This window comes from Arachis duranensis, chromosome 5 (assembly GCF_000817695.3).
Source record: "Arachis duranensis cultivar V14167 chromosome 5, aradu.V14167.gnm2.J7QH, whole genome shotgun sequence".
Lineage (NCBI taxonomy): Eukaryota > Viridiplantae > Streptophyta > Magnoliopsida > Fabales > Fabaceae > Arachis > Arachis duranensis.
In genome coordinates, this window is record NC_029776.3 from 20,759,048 (window position 1) to 20,767,725 (window position 8,678).

Genomic DNA, 8,678 nt, shown 5'->3' on the forward strand with positions numbered 1-8,678 from the left:
TGAGTTAGATGTTTTTAAGAGAAATACTCAAAAGCCAACAGAATTTATTGTTTTGGCTAGCACTTTAGCTGTAATCTAATAATATACTTTTAATCCACACTTTAAACATTGATGACTGACTGCGGGCTAAAAAAAATCTATTAGCTTTCTATCATTTCTCAAATCAAATTATAAAACTATTAAAATAGCTATTATAATTTGATTTTTAGTGAGAAAGCACTATATCAACGCTCAATCATATACTGAGAAACTATTTGTAACTTTTGAGTTTTGATTCTTAATGTAACCTTAGAAACAATTCAGCAATCATATATGAAGTATGATAGACTAATTAAAATGAAACTTCTTACGTAGATATGTTGTGCTATTCGAAAACATATATTCAGGGACAGAAGGTGTCTCAGTTTACAGTTTTGGAGTCATCCAAATCGAATTGGAATTTAGTTTTTTAGGAATAATTTCTTTGCTTCTGTTGAATCTGTATTTAGAATGTATCATGCTCTAATTGCTATCCAGAGAGGTCAATAACCTCATGCAATAACTCCCATGAAGGATATTGTTTGGAGTGGCACAAACGTGGAAGTCAGAAACAAAACTAAATTGGCTGATTTTTTTGGTTATGGAAGACCTGGGTGTGTTGTGCTGGGTTATACGTGATGGAGGAGCTAGACCAGTATGTGGGACAGGTTTTTTGCTCATAGTTGGTGATAAGAAATCGGACCAAACGATTTTTTTTTTAAATTTCTTTGAGCAAATTGGAGGGTCCGTTTTGCTTGGAGAGAAGATCTGATGATGACATAAAGGAGATCGGACCCTGCAAGTTGTCCATGAAAAAATTTATTTTTTATTTTCCCTAAAGGAAATCGCATGGTCTATTTTCATTGTTAATGAATATTTCGAATTAGGTGGAGCAACTCGCTGGGTCCGAGTTGTGGAGGAATACAAATTTTTTATTTTTCCATAAATGAAATCGGATGGTCCGTTTTCATTATTATATAGTTTTTTTAATTAGGTTACACTACTCGCTTAGTCCGATTTGTGTGTGCAAGGTGTGTAAATCTCAATCCGCCGACCAGATCTAACATTCTGCATCTTCTTCGAATTCTCTTCTTCTTCCTCATGGTCTGCTGTTGAGCTGGTTGGCTTGGATAAAAAAAATGATAGTAAAGTATTTGTGTCTATTTAACTGAGTAAGAAGAATGGATGATAGAGTCCTTTTGAAAGTGTATTATTTTGGACAGATTTTGTTGCAGACGCCTGAAGGAGTAAAATTTGTTTGTGAAGATCCGTTAGATGTTGTTATTCCCTTCACAATTTCATTTGAAGAGTTTAAAGGTGTGATTTGTGAGAAGATAGATTCGGAGATGTCAAGAAAAATATCATGTATTTTATACAGATATCCTATACCAGTATTTAGTGGATTCGTTCAATTTCAGACAAAATATATAACGGACAAAGCGAGCATGCAAGAGATGTTTTCAATGTATATTGAAAGTCGTGCTCAAATCTCGTTCATCGAGTTGTACATTGAATTCGAACAATTTGAGGTCGACCGAAATATTTTACGGAAAGACTACAATAGTGACAGTGAAAAAGAGTTCGAAAGCAATTACGAAGTTGTTGGTCCAGAAGGAGATGAAGATCAAGGCGACGGCAGTGTGGCTCCAAATGTTACAGACGTTGCAAATGCACTCGTGAACGAAGTGCCATTTGAGAAGCCATCTTTCATGCGAGTTTTAGATTTGGAAGCCATGCATGCTCCGGAGTTTCCAGACTATATGAGTGCAGGTACTCGTTTAGCATTTGTAAAAGAATTTATTTAGATAAGTTTAAGATAAAAATAATTTGAGTTAATTAGTATTTAGGGTCCAATATTCATTTAGTTATTTAGTTAATTAGGATTTATTAATAAGTATTTATTAGAGTATTTATGAAGTTATTTAGGCCATTGGTATTTATTTTTAGTTATTTAGTTAATTTGTATTTATTTAGTTACTTGGTTAATTAGAGTTTATTTATTAATGAGTATTTATATAGTATTTATGAAGTTATTTAAGCGATTAGTATTTATTTTCAGTTATTTAGTTAATTTGTATTTATTTAGCTGATTAGGGTTTATTAATGAGCATTTGTTATAGTATTTATTTTTAGTTGTTTAGGTGATTACTATTTATTTTTATTTTTAGTTATTTAGTTAATTTGTATTTATTTAGCATTTTAGTTAATTAGGGTTTATTACTGAGTGTTTATTATAGTATTTATGAAGTTATTTGAAAAATTAGTATTTATTTTTAGGTATTATTTAATTTGTATTAATAAACAGTATGTATTAATGTGTTTGATTTTTATTTAATTGAGATTTAGATAATAACGTAATGTAAATCTTATTTATATCATTATTGATGTTGTGAGTACTGATTTAATATTTAATTTTGGTCATTAAACAATCGTGTATTAAATACTTATGGTATGGCTGTCTTCCTGGCAGAAGTTCCTTTTGTCGCAGATGGTGAATTCGTCGTGGGGATGGAATTCAGTTCTAGGAAAACTGTTATTAAGGCAATGAAGGAGTATATCCTCCGAAGATCTGTAGACTACCGTGTGTATGAGTCGGAGCCGTTGACATTTTATGCAAAGTGTACACAGTACGGGTCAGGGTGTGATTGGCTTATCAGAGTTAGCATGATCAGCAGAAAGCACTGTTAGGTTATTAGGAGGTACAATGGCAGTCACACTTGTACCAGAGCAACTATTTCTCAGGATCATTCGAAACTGGATTCAAATACAATTACAAAAGCTATAAAGCCGTTGATTGAGGCTGACCCCTCTTTAAAGGTAAAATCAGTTATTGCAAAAGTGCAGTCGAAGTTCAACTACACCGTCAGCTATCGGAAAGTATGGTTGGCTAAGCAAAAGTCAGTTGAGAAGTGTTAACGACCCATCGATACGGTAGACGAATCTATGGCCAATACAGTAGAAGTGTTAGCGGCCTATTGATTTCCTTACAGTTAAACCGTGATGCCCTGCATAAACTCCTGTATAGGTGTGCTAGACATGCTGATCTCCAACTGTACTGTCCAATACTAGCAAAATTACTGAGTAGAGGCAGAAACTTCCAGTGGACAGATGCCCCAGACTTGTCTCCAAATAAGATGGTACCTATCAACAACATGATGTGGCACTTAACGTAGACCTATATACTGTTCTCATCTGTCAACTGTATCTGTTCTTTTAAATCCCGTAGCCACGTAAGTTTTATGCCGCTTCCTCGACAATCCGACTTTCTCGGTGCGACCCCAAATTGGTGCAGACACTCCGCCTCTAAGGTTTGAAAATTACTCAAAGTCATCCCTGTCACTGGAAGACCGTCGGTCGAAAGACCGAAGATCATAGCCACGTCTTCCAGTGTCATGGCACATTCACCAAGCGAAAGGTAAAAGGTATGTGTGTCCGAGTGCCACCGTTCTACTAAAGCATTTACCAGTGCTTTCTGACATTGAACAACTCCAATCTGGGCAACATGGTAAAAACCAGTGGATCGTAAATGCTCCTCCACCCTCTCACTATACCGATCCGGAGGAATAGGGTGATCACATGTCAACATCTGTAAACCCTGCAAAAGCATAGCAAAATTACGACTCAAATTACACAACTATCATACATAATGTAAAAAAATCTACTTAAAACATATAATTTTACTGATAATACTAAAACCTATCCTAAAATAACATATTTCTGTCAACATTATTCCAAAAAAATTAATCCAAAAAAATTATAGAACAAAATTATAACAGTTAACAAATTAATTATTATTATTAAAATTATTATACAAAATTATAAACAAGTCATTTTTATTACTAATCTATTATATTAAAAAAAATTTTCCACAACAATTAATTACATTTAAGCACACATATTCCTAACTAATATTTAAACATATAACCCTAAATTTTTAAAATTAATTATAACAGGTAACTACTACTTAACTCTAATTTATAATATTATTACAAAAATTTATAAACAAGTCATTTTTAATACTAATCTATTATATTGGAAAAGATTTGTAAGCAAGTTAATTATACTTAAACATAAGATTTGTAAGAAAGAATTATTATACTTAAACATACTTATCTGAGTATCATTTAAATATGTATTCCTAAATTTTTAAAATTAATTACAATAGTTAACTAATTAACTATAATTTCTACTATTATTACAAAAAAATCTCAAAAATTATTTTTTATTTCTAATCTATTATATTTACAAAAAAAAATCAGCCACAAGAATAACTATTTTTAAACATATATATTTTTAACTATTATTTAAACATATATTCCTAAATTTCTACAATTAACTATAACTACTTAATTATAACTTCTAATATTACTCCAAAATTTTTTTAAAACGTCTGTTTTATTTATAACATATTATATTATAAACCATTTTAAACAAGAATCAACTACATTTATACCTTTCTTAAATATTTATTTCTAAATTTATATCAATAAAATTATGAACTCAGTCATTCTCAGTTCAAGTTCTAACAACAATAAAGTTAACTAAATTTCAAAAATAATAATCAGAACTCTAAAATATAAAAAAATTTTAACACATAAACTTATATAATCAGAATAGTTGAGATATTTTACAATGTGAAATTCCAGACGATCAACATTTCTGAATTTTGATTTTCTGGACATTTTCAAAATTTTCTCCTTAGCCCACAGATGAAGCAGCAAGCTTTCAGGTTTCAGGGAGGAAGAAGATGGCTACTAACTCGCTGGGTGGAGAAGGAAGGGGAAAGTGAGGATACGAAGTGTAGTTGTGGGGTTAAAGGGAACACCGTCGCTGGGAAGCCATGGGCGTGCAACACGTGGACTTGGATTCCACAACTCGGACGGTCCGTGTTGTGCACGGTACTCGCACGGTCTGATTTTCTTTGACATCTCGCTCGGTCTGATTTCTGGATGCACTGACACTATAGGCATGTAAAACTCTCCTCCTCTCCATAGCGCCGTCCAACTCAAACTCCCTTTCCATAATAAAATTAATTTCCGAACTAAATTGGTAAGATCATTTTTCAAACACGATATGGAAGAACTCCTTTGTGGACATAGCCAAAATCATCTTGATCAAGAAAATTTGGGCCAAAGAACCCATTTGTTGCCATTGCTAACTCATCATATATAAAAGTATTCTAAGACAGATAACAAATGTTGATATAATAATAATAACTCATTAATAAAATAAAAATATATAACAAATTAAATATATTATAAGTAAAACTTTTAAATTTAATAATTAAAAAATAATAAAATCTTACAATATATAATCTTTTATAAGAAAATCACAATGAAAAAATAGGCTTAATGTATTAAGTTCATAAAAAGAAAGTTATGTATAAAATCATACGTGTGTGCTTATCTCTAGAGAAATATTATGAGCCAATATTTTGGATCGATGCTTTATTTTTATATTACTAAGATTTTATAACGAGTACTTAGCATTTAGAGTGTTAGTCAAGTATTAAGAAAAAAAATGATAAATTTTATGGGTCATTATAGTGTAGAGATTTAAATTCATACAGATATACAGATATTTTTTTTTCTGTTTATCTTATGTTGACACGTATAAAGAACTAAATTGGTACAAAAATAGAGGTGGGGCAAGCACATTACACATGTTTTTGGTGTGTGACTTCAGGGAACAAGATCTGACACTGGTCAGTTCTCCTGGTTTGGTTTAGCCGAGCCATCTAATTCCAAAGAAGAAGGGTGGTGGATGAAAGTGGGCTCCGTTATTATGTTGGTGTTAATATTGGATTGTTTTTTTTTTTGTAAATCTAATGCTAAAATTTTTTTTTATAGGAGAACAGAATTAAACTGAACAATGTGATAAATTTATTAATTATAGGGATCACAGTTTTAATTGCTTTTTAAATAATTTTTTAGATAACTCGGATAATAATAAATAAGTTTTATTTTATAATTAGGTCTAACATAACTTATATAATACTTCAAATAAAAAATTATATCATAAAATATTTTATAATATAGCATAATGATATAATATATACTCATCTCCTTTTTAACTTTTAAAAAATCTCATATTTAATCATTTAATTTTTTTGTGTTAACCAACATTAACTTTACCTATTTTTTAAGAAAAAATAAGTTATGTTTTACAAAAATATCTTTTAGTAAATTTTTTTTAATTAAATTTTGTCTACCAAAATATCTTTTAACAATTTATTTTTTTACTGATTAATTGTACTTTTACCAAAATATTCTTTAAAAAATTTTTTAATGATTAATTTTTTTTTCTTAAGATACCCTTCAATAACTTTTTAAATTATTAAGGAACTTGTTTTGTAAATATGCGAAGGAATGAGATATTAATTTTTTAAATTTGAGATTTATCTATTTTGATTTGTTTTTAAATTTTGATAAAGTTATTAATAATTTTTAATAGTTTAATGAATTAAATTATTTATTAATATTAATTATTATACATATTAACAGTGGTAAGATTTTTTTAATTTAATATTAAATAATGCACATTAATATCAAAAAATTAATAGTAAAGGTTAAAAGTAATTGTTAATGAAAATTTTGGAAAAATCATAATTTAATAATTAAAAAATTATTAACTATTAAAAAATTTTTAAAAAATATTTTGGTAAAAATACAATTTAATGAACAAAAAAATAATTTGTTAAAAGGTATTTTGATAAACAAAATTTAATCAAAAAAATAAAATTTTTGCTAAAGATTTTTTTTGTAAAAAAATCATTTTTTATTGAGAAAGTTAGTAAAGTTAAATATATTAAACATATTAAACACTAAACACATTAAAATCCAAACATGTTGAACACCAAACACATTAAAAACTAAATGAAAAAGTATGAGGAATCTATAATGCATACAATGGGGGTTTAATTGAAATTAAAAATAAATCATGGGTTATTAATTAATTTTGTATTATTTTTAATTTGAAATTTGAAATTAATAGAATTACTCTTAATTATAGAAACAAATCAAATAATTAGGTTAGAACGAGAATCTCTCCCCCCGCGTCATCTCCTCCTTGATCAAGCGGCTGCCCCATACGTATCTGTCCAGCTCCCAGAGCAGTCCACTGTCCAGCACTGCGTCCTGTTGATCGGCTTCCTCCTTTGTCTACCATCGAACAGTCCACCGCTAATAACAACTAACCAACCAGCGCCGCCCTCTCCTTCGCACAGAACGCAGCCGATTTTGACTCCTTCAGAATGGCAAAATCGCAAGAAGAACGTGTTTCAAGCGAGGGTCCTCTTTTATGCACATCACCTTGCCGAAATTCATTAATGGAGGTCGATATAGTTGAACCGTTAGTTTGTGTAGCCTCTGACGTTTCAGAAAATTTACCAGACGAACTAGAAAATTTAGCCAGCGATGTCGCAGGCCACAGTCACAAGTCGAACAAGGTGAGCAATTAGAATCTTCAAATTCTGCCATGGATGTTTATTTTGCGTGTAATTTTTATGTTTAGTCACAATGTTAATGAGTTCTTTAATTGTATGTTTATTGAAACATGCAAGTGTAATCGATGAGTTGAGATGCAAATAAATTTATGTTTGTTTTATATTTAATGGTATCATTACATGTATTAAGGATTAGATGAAATTAATTAATTATTTCATGTTTATATGATTATATCCAGGAAGCATATTTTCGTATGTGTTTTTCTATATGAATGTATGTTGTCTTCATGTTAAATGGGATCTTTATTTGCTAATCATCCTATCTGGGACTTATGTGCTTATATGGATGATGGGATATCATAATTTAATTTTTGTATGCTTATATGAATTCATTTTTATCTATGGTGTGCGTATATTATCCCTACATGATGATCATGCAAGTATATAAAATAGATAACCATAGGGTGATACAGTGGCTGAATTTGTTTACTGAATTGAAGTGAATGCTACTTGTATTTGCAACATGCTAACCATGGAATGCTTATATGAGTGTTGTAATCATGTAATGGTATGGTTATATGCTCATTGTATATTTTTTAGTTATATACTCATATGATTCCTGCATGTTATTTTAATTTTTTTCATGCTTATGGGATTATATGGTTATTTGTATCCTACATTTGCATAGATTAACCAATTATGAAGTTATTTAAGTGGTTTATAATGAATGATGTGCTTATGTTTTTCCTGCATCCGAAGAAAAGAGTGTGTGTATGTAAATATACATGAAAATAATTTTGTTCATGGAGTGAAAAAAGAAGCCACTAAAGGGTAATTAAAGTCCTTAAATAATAGCCAAAATGGAGTAAATAATTCTTCATGATTTTTATTGAATGAAAAAAAAATAAATAAAGGGTGAAAATTAATTAAATAATACATGAAATGAAAAAATAATTCTCTTAGCTGTATTTGTAGTTGTTGATGTGTTTTCGGTGATTGTTTTAGAGATTTTATTGAAATGAGTTTTGATAAGGATCTTCCTCCTTTTGGTTATTCTGTTTGTTTTAAAATTTTAGGCCACGCAGTTGTCGGATGTTACAGATGTTGAAAGTGAAGAGAAGGAGCTTGGTGATGACGTATTGTAGTCTAGCTTACTTTTGTGTAGTCATAATGTTCATGTTTGATTTGATAACTAATGGTAATTAATTTTTCGTTC